This window comes from Podarcis erhardii (genome assembly GCF_964252035.2).
Source record: "Podarcis erhardii genome assembly, chromosome: 16".
NCBI lineage: Eukaryota > Metazoa > Chordata > Lepidosauria > Squamata > Lacertidae > Podarcis > Podarcis erhardii.
Window position 1 is genome coordinate 12,925,364 of NC_138514.1, and position 15,379 is coordinate 12,940,742.

Genomic DNA, 15,379 nt, shown 5'->3' on the forward strand with positions numbered 1-15,379 from the left:
AAAGTGTGTGGGGTGAGTGTGTTTGGTGGGATGAGGAATATTTGCTATCAGGTGCCATTGCATTTTGTAACAGTGAACTTCCAGGGATTAGAAGATTCTGCCCATCAATTATTTTTTTCTAAAACCATTATTGCTATTATCTTTGTTTTTATTCTATCTGACCTCACTCTGTACTTTCTCTTTGTGCCAGAGTTGTTCTAGTAACACCAGTCCACTTTACTAGGACAGCACCTTTCTGCATGTTCCTATGCTCATGAAATGTCTTATATCATGCTCCCAAGGAGGAAACAGCAGGGGGAAAGAAATGTCTATAACAGGGCAGGGCTAGCCAGTATTGTCAGCACTGACTGGCAGTGACTTTCCAGGTTTCAGGTAGTGTGCCTTTCCCTGCTATACCTAGAGAGGCTGGGACCCTTTCCATACAAATCAGATGCTCTACTGCTGCTGAGTTGTGGCTATTCCCCTATAATATATATTTGTATCTGACCTTCAGGGCAATTTTCTCTCCCACTTCAAATCCCTGGATTCATCGCATGATGAAGGGGAGTCCAGTCCCTAGCAGGGTCATGACAATCTGGGATGCTGTTTGATTTTTCCATCCTTGGCCAAAGAACCCTGAGAATTATTGTTCTTTCTTTGAGATTTTTCTCATCTCAGAAAACTACACGTATCGTAGTTAGGAGGAATCACTATTAAAATAAGTTTGAAATTTGTTTGCATTACAGCAGATAGCCCAGGCAATATGCTTTGGAACATTGTCACTTGCTCACAATTGCCTGGAGACTGCAACCGACAATGAGGCTTGTATGTGGAAGGAAATTTTGCTTTCCTTTGCTTGCAAGAGTACTTGATCACATGAGCTCCCACCTGTGGACTGAAGTGGTACAGCCCACATCTGTTGTTTGTAGGATCTAGGTCTTAGACAAGGAATAAAGAACCTCTGGCCTTTGGACTGCTGTTGGACTACACTTCCCATCATTACTGACCATTGGCCATTCTGGCTGTTGTTGATGGGAGTTGGAGTTGAACAAGATTGTGAGGTTCAAAGGTTCCCCTTCCTTGGCTTAGCGGCAATAGTGCAAAAACATCTTCCTCTGATAAAGAGGAGGGAAGGGTCTTGCTGAAATTGCCCCTTACTAAAATCCCAGGACCAATTTCTGTGATATATACGTCTGTCTCCTGCAAGATTTGATTTTCTATTCATTTTTAGCTTCTAGGACTTCACAAGGTCATTCTGCCTGAGGTGGTGATATGGGGGCAGGCAAATGGCTGAGTGATTAATAATAAATACTTGTTCTTTCTGTGCCACAGGAATTTGAGGGGGCGAGGGTGACATTCCCGGACTGATTTATTTAAGTCAGTCCTCCCGTCTGGGACCTTCCCTACTGTAATGACCATTAATACTAATGGGCCTGTGGGCATGAATTGGAAAGGGATGCCTGTTGCCTGGTGGGGGTTAAAGAAAACACAAATCAAAAATGTGGCGGCTTGCTATGAGATGTTAAAATGAGTTAGGGAGAATAAAATGCATGGCTGGTTTCGTGGGTGTGCGCGCTGCTTTATGGCATCCCATCTGAATCGCATGTCACGTTTTATTGCTCTCTATCCCTTGTTAGGAAATGCCGTGTGCTGGTGTGTGGACAGAGGTGCACAGTTTGGTAACATGAGAGAATATTTACAAGACATTGATAAACAAAGCAAGCAATAATGGGCCACTTCGAGGAAGAGAACAAGTTTATTGTGCTGGGACAGTTCATGCATCACTTGGTCCTTAGATATCCTGGTCTCCTGGGGCTTTTGGCTCCCAGGCGAAATGGGCACTGTCAGGCCAAGTCAATCAGGTTAAAGTCCACTCAAACTCAGCCAAGCAAAGTCAATGCATGTCTATTTGCATAGAAATAAGGACCATGGACAGTTCCCAGTCTGCACTCCCGACAGGCATGGTATGATGTTGCCTCAGCAGGGAGCTAAAGCCACCTGAGGCCTGTTTTGCATTAAGTCCCATGTCCTTGAAAGAGACCTTTTGTCCTTAAAGGATCATTGCCTGATTGTGTATATTTTGACTTTTGCAAAACCTAGGAGATGGAGAGACTAATGAAGACTATTCTCTGAGTTTAAGGATAAAATCCAAGCATGTTCATAGGCCCACATCTTCCATGAGAAAGGGCATGTTAGAAGGTACTGAAGGTTCTTCCCTGGAGAAAGTGGCTTGAACCTCATTCTCATGTTTCTCAGAGCACTATGGAACCTCAGGGTTAGGGACCATGACACCAGGCTGTAACTGGCCTAAAACCAGGAGCAGGCCTTGGGCTTATATGTTCTCTCTGTCACAGCAACTCTTACTGTGAAGAGAAGATAACAGGATAAACTTGAGGCTTCCCTGGGACCTTTCTTGCAGAATTAGGGAGATCCAATGTTCAAATAGGTGCACAATTTCTAACCTGTTCTAGGTTGAAGCCTGCAAGGGCATACCAGCAAAGCATAACATGAATCCAGGATTGCATCCAGGTGAACCAGATATTGGACAGCTCACTAAGGGGTAGAGTGGAACAGAGTTCTTCAACCTTGTGTTCCCAGATCTTATTGGACTAATACACACATCATCCCCAGTCAATTTAATGATGGGAGTGTAGTCCAATAACACTTGGGACCCACGGTTGAAGAAGGCTGAGTTAAAAAGTCAAGCTGAATACAAAGCAACCCAGCAAACAATGAGTGTTACTCCAGGGATAATCTGAAGTCAACCGTGGGTTTAAGTAGTCCTGTAGCAAGGTGAATGCTTCAAATTCTACCTCCTCTGAGGACAAGTTTGGGCTTAAAGGGTCTGTGCTTCAATGGGGCATGGTGTAATAGTGGGGGAGTGTTCTCCCAAGCTGTTGGTGGTTCTCTTAGTCCAGTGTTTCTTAAACTAGGGTCCCCAGTTGTTGTTGGACTATAGCCCTCTTCATTCCCAACCACTGGTTCTGCTAGCTAGTGATGATGGGAGTTGGAGTCCAACAACATGAGGACAGGGATAACTCCTCAGGCAAACAGAGCTGAGACACTACTACCCTTTTAGGAGCCTCTTCTATGGGAATATCAGTTGAAGGCCCCCTCCTGAGCTGGTTTCTGTGCTATTGGGCCCCTCCAAATTGAGAGGTTTGGAGTCCTAGACCATGGCAAATTTCTGATTGAGTTACTGACATCTTCCTTCAGTAAGAGGCAACTGACAGAGAGAAGTGCATAAACTGAAAGGTCTGGTCCCATCTTGCTTTACCACAGGCATTCAAGATTTAAACTTCACCTGTTTCAATATTCTGATCAAATCAGGAGGTGGAGTCTACTAAATTAAGGCACTTCATCTTCGCACACACTTTTGGATTGCACCCTAAGTTCCAACTCAGCTTTGAGTTCTTAAATAGGTAATGAGCATGCCTCCGTGAATATATGCAGTAGTGTGCCATATATAAGCCTCCTGCAATTAGGAGGACCCAGGCACACGGAAAATCATTATTAACATTGAGTCCCTCCAGGAATTTAGTAAGTGTTTGCTTTTTTGCTGCACTGGGGAAGATTGCCCAGAATAATATCATTTTGTGTGTTCAAAGACTCAAGAGTGTGCTGAGTATGAAAGGAAGGGTGGGGTGGAGGGAAATCATATTTCGGTAAGTGAGATCTTAAAAGCCTGTGCGAGGTTTAAAAAGTGGATCCATGTAGAAAATAATACACTATTATTTAAAAAGACTAAATTGCCAAAAATGATACTTTTTTGTTACGCTGCATTCACCTAACCCTTCCCAGCTGAATCTCTAATGTGGTGTTCTTTTATTATTTTATTTTTCAGTGGGGGTTTTTTTTTGAACTTTTCTTTTATTGCCACACTAAAATTCCACAAAACTATGCTGCTTATTTACCAAGTGATTAAACCACAGTAATTTATTATCATTTTACTAGAATATTGTTTTGCTGGGTCTCCAAAGGCTTTTATTGCCTAACACTTCTCTCTTTGCACTCCCCCCCCTTAATATTCCAAATTGCTTTGATTCTATTGCCTGACATTTTTTCCCTTTTCTTTTTTCCCTGTTTTACATAAAACTCACAGCTCTAATGGGCTTTATAAAACGAGATGTATTGGCACAGATCCAAAAGCATATGAAGATAATTATCTTGTCCATTTGTGTTTTCATTACAATGAAGAACGCTTCCCTCTCCCCTCGGCCTCCCACAGTAATCTTGATTGCACAGGTCTACATATACGTAACATATACAGTGGTCTTCATAAGCTTGGTACTCTCCAGATGTTTTGGACTACAATTCCCATCAGCCCCAGCTTGTGCTGGCTAGGTCTTATGAGAGTTGTAGCCCAAAACATCTGGAGGGCACCCAGCTAATGAAGGTGGATATATATGTTTTGGAAGTGCATTGCATGCGCTCTCTCTCTCTCTCTCTCTCTCTCACACACACACACACACACCACTTTTGAAGGGGAAGAATGAAGCTGAGGATAGTTTCAATCTCATCTTCTTTTGTTTTAATAGACAATGGTTCATTAATCACATTGCAGGGAAAATAGCACGGGGGGTAGTACATTTTCAGCAGCATGGTGCAAAATGGAGCTGGCATGAAGATGTTGATTCTTCTGCTGGGGTAAATCAGGAAACAGGCCATTAAAGTCAATGGAGGACCACCTGAAAGGGATGGAGAGGAGAATCGGTCTTGTGGTTGTCGCTGGGAGCCAAACCACTGGGAAGAGTCTAAAACATCATTTTCACGCAGCTCACTTTAAAAGCAAAACAAAGTACCTTTCTCGGCATGAATTTAGCACTGCTGAAAGGCACCACACAGCCATCCCCAGAGAAGGCATTCCTGAGTTTCTAATTGTTGAAGAGACAGAAACCTACAAAACAGCAGGAGCCACAGCCCCCAATACTGCCTCAAGCCTGTGAGAATGGAGCTGCAATCTTAGGTGAAATGTTTTTTGTCCCATTACACCTTTGTAACCTATTCAGGCTAACCACAATGGTAAGTATTGCTGTATTCACACTTCTGTTTACTCCACACTCATTGCATTTCCAGAGCTGGGTTCACACAATGTTATCACAAGCACCAAATTTACCCAATGTCACCAGCAAATGAAGGAAGTCACTTGGAAAGCACAACCTTCCTTAGACCATTTTGGCTGTGAATCCTGGAAGACCTGCTCTCTGCCTTGAAGCCATAGGAGCCGAGTCATTGCCCCCCAATAAAATATCTGAGAGGGGCTGGGGGGGGGAAGGTGATGGGCATTGCCATTCAAGTGTGTGTGTGTGTGTGTGTGCATGCGTGCGTGCGCGCGCGCACACACACACACACACACACACACACACAAACACAAACACACACTGTGTCATGTGACCAGTTATGCAGGGCAGGGCTTACCTGCCCCCCCCCCCATATTTTATTCAAGTTGGCACCCCTGCTTGAGGCCCATTCACATCTGCCCTGGTAGGGCAGGGTCCTGACTGACTCCAGCTACAAAAGCTGAGGCGGCTGAACAGACTCTTGGGTTGGGGTATTGTTTAGGGGGTTTGGTTGGGAAGGGGGTTGTTGCTGTTGTTATTGCCCTAATCGTTTAAAATGTTTTACCTTCTTTTTAACTGGTTTTTAACAGGGATGTAAGATGTTCCTGTGAAGAGAAAAGCTGGGGAGAGCAGGGGTGACCCCAATTGTGGGGAGTCGAGCAGGCTGGGTAAGGGGCACACATCACAGGCAGTTAGTGACTGTGTCATACGCCAGCCCCTTCTCCAACCTGGGGAACTGCAGTTGTCCTATCAGCCAATCGTCAGGTCTGCAGCTGCTGTTGCTGAATGACAAGTCAGCTTTGAGTATGACCTCCCTCATGCATAATATGATTATGGATGAGGAGGCCAATCTGGTTTGTATCACTGAGGCCTGAATAGGATGGAATTGGTCTCAGTCAGCTGTACCCACTTGGGTACTCGATGCAGCATCAGGGCAGACTTGAGGATTGGGTATGGGGAGTTGCTGCAGTCTATGCCATCTCTCTTTCCAGGCTCTCTACCCAGGGTTTTTTTTTGGGGGGGGGGAGGGAAATCCTAGAGTGTGCTGCTTTACTGCCCACCTCATTGCCCAGCCGTCTCCTTACCTGAGCTGACAGAGCTGGTCCCAGAGACAGCATTGAGGACTTCTAGACTACTGGTTTTTGTGGACTTCAATATCCATGCAGGAGTGATAGGCTCTGGGGTGGCTCTGGACTTCATGGCTGCCATGATAATCATGGGGTTGTCCCAACCATAGGTCCCAAAGGACCACAGGTTCCCACCCCCTGCTTATCAAAACTCTCCATAATTGTGATGAAGGACCCAAATCTCAATATACTGCAGGGGAGCTGTGGCCATGTGTCCACTTACTAAACAGGGGGTGCAGTTCTCTATCTCAGGGTTGGGAAACATCTGGAGGGCTATATGCTCCCTGTCTCTGCTCAGTTTAAAAGGCTGTGAGACAGCAATCCTCTGTTTGAAGAGCTGTCCAAGTCTTATTTAAAGAACCAAAGGAAGAAAGAATAGGAGTCTTGAACTTGCCCAGGAACAGATCACACATAGACAGGCCAGGAGTCACATTACGGACTGCTAAAGTCAGATTACTTTGATGCTAAATATTGCAGGCATTATCAAATAAGGCCATATTTGATGCAGTCACTTTGAATCATAAGCTTTTAAACTTCATTACACAATATCACAGCTATTCATTCTTCAGGTTTACCCCAAGACAATTGCCCCATTTTCATAACTAAATGCTGTCCGTGCTGGCAAGGGAAGTGAGAATTCCACGACTATAGAATATCCCAAGAATCGTTAAATATAAATGATCAATATAACAGAGTACAATCTGACAGCTTGCACACTGAATGGCCTCACCAATTTTTAACTCCCTGTGCGTTACACTGGAGATACATACAGACACATTCAAGCTGTCTTTTATTGGTAGCCATCCAAGGCACGTTTCCAAAAGGAAGAGAGGAGAAAGCCAGGAGAGGAACAGCAGGGAAAGACAGATAGGATTGTGGTGTAGCTTGAGGGCATCCATGCATAGTGAAGGATGGCTACTGAAATAAACAGAGTCTGGAGCCAAAGACCAGGTGCTTATTTTCTCTTGTGCATAATAGAAGTGGACAAGACAGCTTGACACAGCCTTTGATGAACAGGCTTTCTCACTTGGAGCATGCTATAACCTTGATGGATCTGAATTAGGGCCCAACCTCTAGATAAGGTCAATAACGAGCTGTTTGTGGCACCCTTGGCATATTGGCCCCAACATACAGTATTTATACACACATAACTTCTACAGTACCACAAACCACAGCACAAAACTTCAGAGAGGGCAACATGTCCACAGTAGTTGTATTTCCCAGGGCACAACTTCCAGCCTCACCAGTGATCAGGCAAGACACAACTCACCCGTATCTCACAGGTTATCTGGCATCTGCCTCTATTTCCTTTTCTGGTAGCTCAGTGGGAGAGCATCTGCTTTACATGCAGAAGGTCCTTGGTTAGCTCTCCAGAATCTCCAGGTAGGACAGGGATGGATCCTGGTCTGAAAACTTGGAAGGCAATACTTACCTAGATGGACTGATGGTTTGAATCAGAATAAGTCAGCTTGCTTTCTATACAGCCCAGTTTGAAAGTCCTTAATTGCCATGAAATAGGTTGAAACAAACTAGGCTGTTATCGATACTGTTATTGGCTATTCCATTAAACATAATCTCTAAGTGATTTTCTCAACCCTAGGTTTAAATGAAAAGTTCTCAAGAGAGAACTCTGGAGGCAAATTTTGTGAGGGTGGGAGACATATGTTCCCTGAAATCTGGGGGTGATTTCTGTCTTTAACTGCAAAAAAGATGCTCAACCCCCCCCCCCGCCCCTAAAAGAGAATCAAACATCCCTTTTGAAGAATTAAAGGGTTCTGCACTAATGTTATCAAAACTTGATTTTTTAAAGAACCAAAAATTTCCCACGTATTTAAATACCAGATTCACTTTTAATGGCAAACTACAGTTACCTGTATTTGGGACCACCAACACCCCGATAAATTTTAATACTCTTTTGAGATTTAATGCTCTTTTTGGCTTCTATCAAAGCTTTACCAAAGGAAGAGCCCACCCTCAAAATAAAATTTAAAGGAACTGCATCTTTCTTATTTATTTATTTTGCAAAATTTCAGCAGTGGGGTAAACTGCACAGTATTTGTTTCAGTAGGACTCCTCAATACAATAAAAGCCACAACTCACTACGTGAAGATGTACTCCGATGAAAGATTTGAATGGCAAAAATACTTGTATATGAATGTCTTATTGATTGCTACTTAATACTTCCTCAGAAATCAATGAGATGAGCTCCACAGCTGATTTATTATAAATTAAAGCCTTGGTGAACCAACAACCATAAATAATGTTTCAACCAGCTAATACAAGAGCCACAACAATCTGTCTGGTTGAGTCTGAGAAAGCCACGAAGTCGATAGGCTGATTCTACAAAGGTTATAATTTAGCAACTGCTATAGAAGGAACTGCTCTTCACTGCCTGTCCTGCACAGCACCAGGTGATTGTCTTCAAATAGTTAGACTCCCTCTTTGTTTCCCCTTCACACACTCAATGGACACCAGCTGTGTAATAATCTCTTTGTGTGATGGATTTTAAAATTCCAGCGCTTTCAGGTCAGCTCTGCATTTTAAAAGCATTGATTGCCTGGCCTCCAGAAGTTTCAAAATCAACTCAGGGTCACCCAACCATTTTGTGTCCTAATAGCTTGCCCCTTCAGTATAGGAACACCACCACAAAGGACAGTGATCACGTAGATGTGGGACAAATGACAAGCTGTTTTCATCTGAAAGCTACTCCCATTAGGTGTCATTTAATGAGCAGAAAGATAAAAGGAGAAGAGCTGTGTTATATGATATTGATGGCCCATTCTAGTCCACTGTCCCCTTCCCACAGAGACACCTCAGGGAAGCCCAGAAGCAATAGGTTGGGGGCCAGACACAAGAGGGCAGGGCTCCTGCACCTTCAGTAGTTGTGTAGAAGAATGAACTTCAGCAGGTGTAGCTTTTCATGAAATCTGGCTGTTCCACTGGAGTGAATGGGGTTCTGCCCCACCAAACTCAGCCTGTGCTCAGTCAGCTCACAGCACACCTGTCAAACTAGAGAGCAGTGGCACTGTCTGTCATCTTTCTGCTGTTTGCTTCCCTGCAAGCTGCTCTGCTGGTCTCAATGGGCACCAGCCACCTCTTTCTTCTACACAACAGTTCAAGGTGCAGGGCCCTTCTTCATTTTTCTCCCACATCATGAAACTGGCATTCAGCAGTATGCAGCCCCTGAGCATGGTGGATCCATGTATCCAGCATAGCTATAGCTAATTGACCTCTGTCTGAATTCCACATAAAACAAAAGACACAATGAGAAGCAATGCAGTAAGGAGCAGTTGTGTGATGCTGTCTGGGGAACCACCTTCCCTCTATTTACTGAGAAGAGTATTGATGAGAAAACCCACAAAGTTAACGAACTGAAATATTGCACCCCATGCAGTGTGACTTAATTCGCACCAGTTACTTTAGATTTTGGGGTAGGCTTCTCTTCCCCTCCCTCCCTCCCTCCCTTCCAGAAACTACAAGTAAAACAAACTAAAGTTGGCCTCAATCGGTTTACAGAAGAGCTCCACATACACCTCCAGTGTGTTTTAAATGACCCTGACCCTAGCTGTGGTCAGCTAAAGCCCCAAGCTGAGTGAGCAGGCCAGGGGTGCAAAGGTCCATAGAGTCTGGATCTGTGGACAGACAGAATTCCCTATTACAAGATATGACTATGGCAATTGGCTTAGATGAATTTCAAAGCAGCAAGTCAATGATTAGTAGCCAAATGGAAAGGAGGGTGGCCACTCACATGTCATTTAAAAAAAAAAAAATAGAGGACCAAGCAGGATACAGGTTTGCATATGCAAATTCACATGATTTTAGAAATAATTGCTATCATTTAAATAGTAGTGCAGTGCATAGCTTCACAGTGAGGAAGGCTGTGACCAGGAAACCTGAGTATCTGCTGTCCTCAGCAAAACCAGACAAATGGCACAAGGGGTTGGTGATAAAAGTAAAAGGGAAAGCTATGCTCATCATGCCCTGCTTGTGAGCTCTCCAGGGCTGTCTGACTGGCCAAGGCTGGAAATAGATTTCTGGGTTGAAAGGGATTGTTGTCCAATTTAGCAGGGCTCTTCTTAGTCCATGGCATGATTTTCTCTCAGGCTGGAGAAGGCTGCTTAGATCTAGGTCAGGGACAATGTCGGAGAAGGGAGCCTTAAATAGTTAAAGTGAGTGCTCCAGGGAGCTGAACTTGGATGCTGCCCTCGACACCTGGCTGTCAGAGCATGCTTTTCTTTAATTAAAAATGTCATACGTGCCCTCTCTCCACCACTGTGACTGATGTCGCCAATTTTGCTGTACTTTAGATGTGTCATATCGCGGTGCATCATGTCCTAATTAACACGTCTTGTCAGGTCCAGCAGTTGGCTCTAGCAACATGCTTCCTGCAGCTGTCGCCGGGACTCAGCTTAGGGACTGGGTCAACAGGAATCCATGTGTGGTGTGATTGCTCTTTAAAGGAAGAGAGATGGAGTGCACAGGAAACAAAGACCGTACCAGTCCATGTCAGTTTTGCACATTTTCATGCATAGGTTCATTCCGTCCCTCAGCCACTGCATTCTCTCCTCAAAAAAATATTATTGGATTTTTCCAGAAACAATGCACAAAACTTTTAAAATATTTTTTTTTTCACAGAATGCACATTTCTGTACACATTTTACCCTAAAGCATGCAAATAATAATAAAAAATGCATGCATTTTAAGCATTTGGGAACATATTTTGAGCTGAGAACTGTTTTGGAAAAAGTGGAGTAGTGTGGAAAACCAAAGGATAAGAGCGTTCCAATTTGTGTATTATTTCAGGAAGTGTGAAACAGGTCAGTTCATTTAGAAATATGAAGTGAACAGATTTCTTAAGGTTCTCTTCCTCTGAAGCATTACCCTTAGAAAGAGATGGTGCAGTGACAGAAGAAAACAACACCTGCCCTGGTAAGTTAATGGCAGAATGCTGGACTAGGACTGGAAAGACAAATCCCCACATAGCATAATGTTCACTTGCATCAGTCACTGTCTTTCAAGCTAACCCACCTCACAGGATTGCTATGAGGATAAAATGGGGTGGACTCAAATAAATAAATAAATAAATAAATAAATAAATAAATAAATAAATAAATAACTCTCCACACACCAACCAATCTAATTCACACATGACCACCTGCACGTTTCAACTGATCAACTAACTGCAAGCCAGATTTTGCAATATAGCACAGGTGCCCTGGCAAGCACCTGCTCTAATTATCCGACAACAGAACCCGGAAAATGTAGACATAGGAACACATGCTTCCTGGCTCTCCTTTTTCTTCTTCTACGCACCAAACAATATGATCTGCTAATGAACGTGGAACATAGTTCAGGCGACCCTTCTAGACCAGTGGTGGGACTTTGGGGCAGAAGCTCAGGCCCCCGTTGGCAGAATGAGCAGAAGGGCCTTCAAACATAGGCAGCAGGGCTTCCCATGGTTTGAAGATAGCTGCTTTAAATAGAGTCACATCACTGGCACATCTAGTTGGTGCTGTAGGTTAAACCACAGAGCCTAGGACTTGCCGATCAGAAGGTCGGCGGTTCGAATCCCCGCGATGGGGTGAGCTCCCATTGCTCGGTCCCTGCTCCTGCCAACCTAGCAGTTCGGAAGCACGTCAAAGTGCAAGTAGATAAATAGGTACTGCTCTGGCGGGAAGGTAAACGGCATTTCTGTGCGCTGCTCTGGCTCACCAGAAGCGGCTTAGTCATGCTGGCCACATGACCCGGAAGTTGTACGCTGGCTCCCTTGGCCAATAAAGCAAGATGAGTGCCGTAACCCCAGAGTCGGCCACGACTGCACCTAATGGTCAGGGGTCCCTTTACCTTTACCTTTATGGCCATCTAAAGAGGGACTTCTCTCCTGTAAGACCATTAAAACAAAATTTTAAACTTACCATCTGAAGAGGTCCACTCCTTGAAGTCTAAAATTACCTAAGTGCACCACAGTTCTAGGCACCTGGGTATTTGCTGGAAACTTTTGCCTATCCCCTGATAGAAATCAGGAGCATGGGGTGGGGCATGGCTGCAAGGGTGTTGGCCCCGGGCACATTTTTTAAGGGGGCACTGCACAATTGGCTCCTCACGCCGCTGCCAGCCCTGTGCAGCTTTGTGAGGCCAGGATTTGATCTGAATGATTCGCCCTCGCTTTGCAAGGCTGGGATCGAAGGGCACATGGATGCTGCATCCAAGCCTTGAGCCAGTCCTGAGCCACTTTGTAAGGTTGGGGTGATCCAAGGGTTCCCCCCTGCACTGGAGAGTGGTGCAGGACGACCCCTCTTGGCTAGAGGGGGTTGTTCCAGTGCCGTTCGAGGCAAGGGCTGGGCTGGCATGGCAGGCACTATTCACCCTCCATGGTGAGCTCACCATCATTGCAAACTATACTACGCCATTGATAGAAATCTTGACTTCTAGCTTCTTCTGATAGATATTCCTTCCACAGGAAGAGCTGAGCAACAAATTTAAATTTAAAAGTAGGATGTGGAGGAAATGTGAGGGTTTACTTGCATTGTCATTTTATTCTGAATTTTAAATGAAACCTCATAGGTGGCAGCAGGTGGAGGGGAAACAAGAGCTTCTTTTAAAAGACTTCTCATTTATTGGGATTGTTAGCACTTTAATGGGAAACTGGGCCATTAGAAGTGCCAGAGTGCTCTATCCTTAAGGAAAGCATGCAGGACCCAGTGACCCCATTATATTCCATCATTGCAATATCTGTGGGTTTAGCTGAGCACCATGTGCAAAGGCAGAGTGACACATAACTTTTGATGTGGTGAGATCATTACAATTTCTTTTTTAAGCCTGATCAGTTTCCTGCAGGAGGTGAATTATTTCCTATGAATGTGCCTCGCTTCCTGCACACAGTTGGCATTCCCTGAATTGTAGAGATTCTTTTTAGGAAAAAAGAGGGGGGAAAAATCTCAGATTGCAAGGGAAGAGGTGCTTTTATTTACCTTGCTCTTCAGTGCTCCCCTCCCCCCCCACACAAAAAGGGTGTCACAGCAACATACCATGACACAAAAGGAAAAGGGATTGGGAGAGAAGAAGAAAATAATAAACCCAGGCACTAGTTTTCAGTTACAGCATCCTTATTACAACCAGCTGGAATGGTCACTTGTTTTCTTGCAAACTTTAGTAAACTTGGAATCTCAGGGCTTAGTCTGATGGCAAATGCTGTGTGCGTGCGTGCGTGTGTGTGTGTGTGCGTGCGCGCGCACACACACACACACCCTGCTGAAGATAGGCCATCGGGGTTTGGTCAGGACCTGGATGGGAGACTGCTTGGGAATTACATGTCTACCACCTTGAGTTCCATGATGGAAGAAAGGTGGGATAGAGACATAGTAAATATATAAGTAATTTAGGACTAGGCTGCTCTTTTCTGGGTCAGGAGATGGGTAAAAGTGCTCTGTGTGTCATGTTTTGGGGCTGACGTTCCCACCACGTGACCATACTGCTGTTTTTGCTAAATAGTTCCATTTGGTTCCCAAACAATAGCAATTGACAAAATTTGGCACCACACTGAAGTGAATGGTGGGAAGGGACACACACACACACACACACACACACACACACAAATGTTACATCCAAATCAGGGGTAGTCAACATGGTTCCTGCTAGATGTTTTAGATTGCAGTTCCCACCATCCCTGACCATTGGCCATGCTGGTTGCAGCTGCTGGTAGCTGAAATCCAAAAGAATCTGGAGAGCAAAATGTATCCAAATCTATCCTGGTTTACTTTTTGTGGCCTTCAAGCATTTTTTACATATATATTTAACCACAATCTCATACAGATCTCTCATTATTAACATTGGCATCAATACCAAAGCACGCTTGCTAGTTGCTTTTTTTCCCCCTTCATGATTAAGAAGCAGCAAAAACTGGGGACTCCCCAGCTGAGTAAATATGCCAAGCCATTGGAATTTGTAAATCATTGATAATGAGCATCTAAAAGGCATGGCCTAATGAGAAAGATCCCACAAACAAGCAGCATGCCTTTTAGTTCTAACTCCAGAGCCTTTTTCATCTCCCTCAGCTCCTTTTAATGACTGGGATTTCTCACTCTGAGGCCTGTGCAGTACAAAAAAGCCCCACTTTAATATTCTTTTTGATTAAGTGGGATTCCCCCCCCCCCTTTTCTTCCCCTTCCAAGCCAGCATTAGGGCTATCATTGTAATCTTGATATGAAGCACTGCACCCTGCGACATGCAGAGATGGAATTGTGCAGAGAAAGGGAGAACGGTGGAGGTTATGGGGGTGGGGACCCCAAAGATGGGGTAGGGTGGCCACATGCATTGCACCCTGCTGCAAAAAGGAGGATCCAGCATCACCAGAAAAAGAGGACAGATTTGCAGAAACATTGCATCTGCAAATTTAGAGATAATGAGCCTCAATTAAATAAAAGCACAGCACATTTCATCGTGATGAAGAAGCAGGCTTTGACCATATGAGCTCAGTCTGCTGCCCAAAAGCCCACCGTTAGTGAGCAGTTTCAAGGCCTCTCTAACTCTCCCTCCTTAGGGTTCTTTAAGCTGAACTTGGACTAGGCAGGACTCTGCTCTGTTAATGTATATAGGACACATGGCCATGCAATCAGGAGATAGAATAAGGATGAGAAACCTCCAGACTACAACCCTGCATTCACCCAGACAGGATAACGAATTTGCAGAGGTGATGGGAGTTGGGGGTCCAATGACACCTGGAAGTCCACAGCCCCCATTTACTGAGCTAGAGGGAATGGATAGGTAGTGGCATCAGCAGTATGTTGGTCTTTCCTTTGAGGCAGCCTGGGAGCTCCAGACAACAACCTTACCCAGCCCCCTGTCCTTTGGTGTCAGTGTTCCATGCCCTCCTTAGAACACAAGCTGTCATTCTACCATTCTGGATTACTACTCAGTGGCACCATAGCCTTCTACCGTGTTACTAATGTCTTGGTTGTAAAGGCCAGAATCTTCAAGGACCCAGGATAACATGATCTAAGCTGAGTTTCAAACAAGTACTTAACTTGTGGTCTACCAGAGTCCTACATGGCCCCCTAGTCCTCTTTTCAAGGCCCTGATCTCACTTTCTTAAACTGGATTTGGACTGAACTGGACAACCTTTCAAACAGAGGACTCCTTCAAATAGGGGATTGGATATATGACCACCCTAATCTTAGGTCTGAAATATGATATGGAACAAAAGGAAGAAGATGT

General features: G+C 44.5%; 1 protein-coding gene across 4 annotated transcripts in view; it reads right to left on the minus strand.

Annotated features, from left to right (window-relative positions):
* Positions 1 to 15,379, minus strand: part of KIRREL3 (kirre like nephrin family adhesion molecule 3) — a 747,957-nt gene that overhangs the window by 399,547 nt on the left and 333,031 nt on the right. The window lies entirely within an intron of this gene.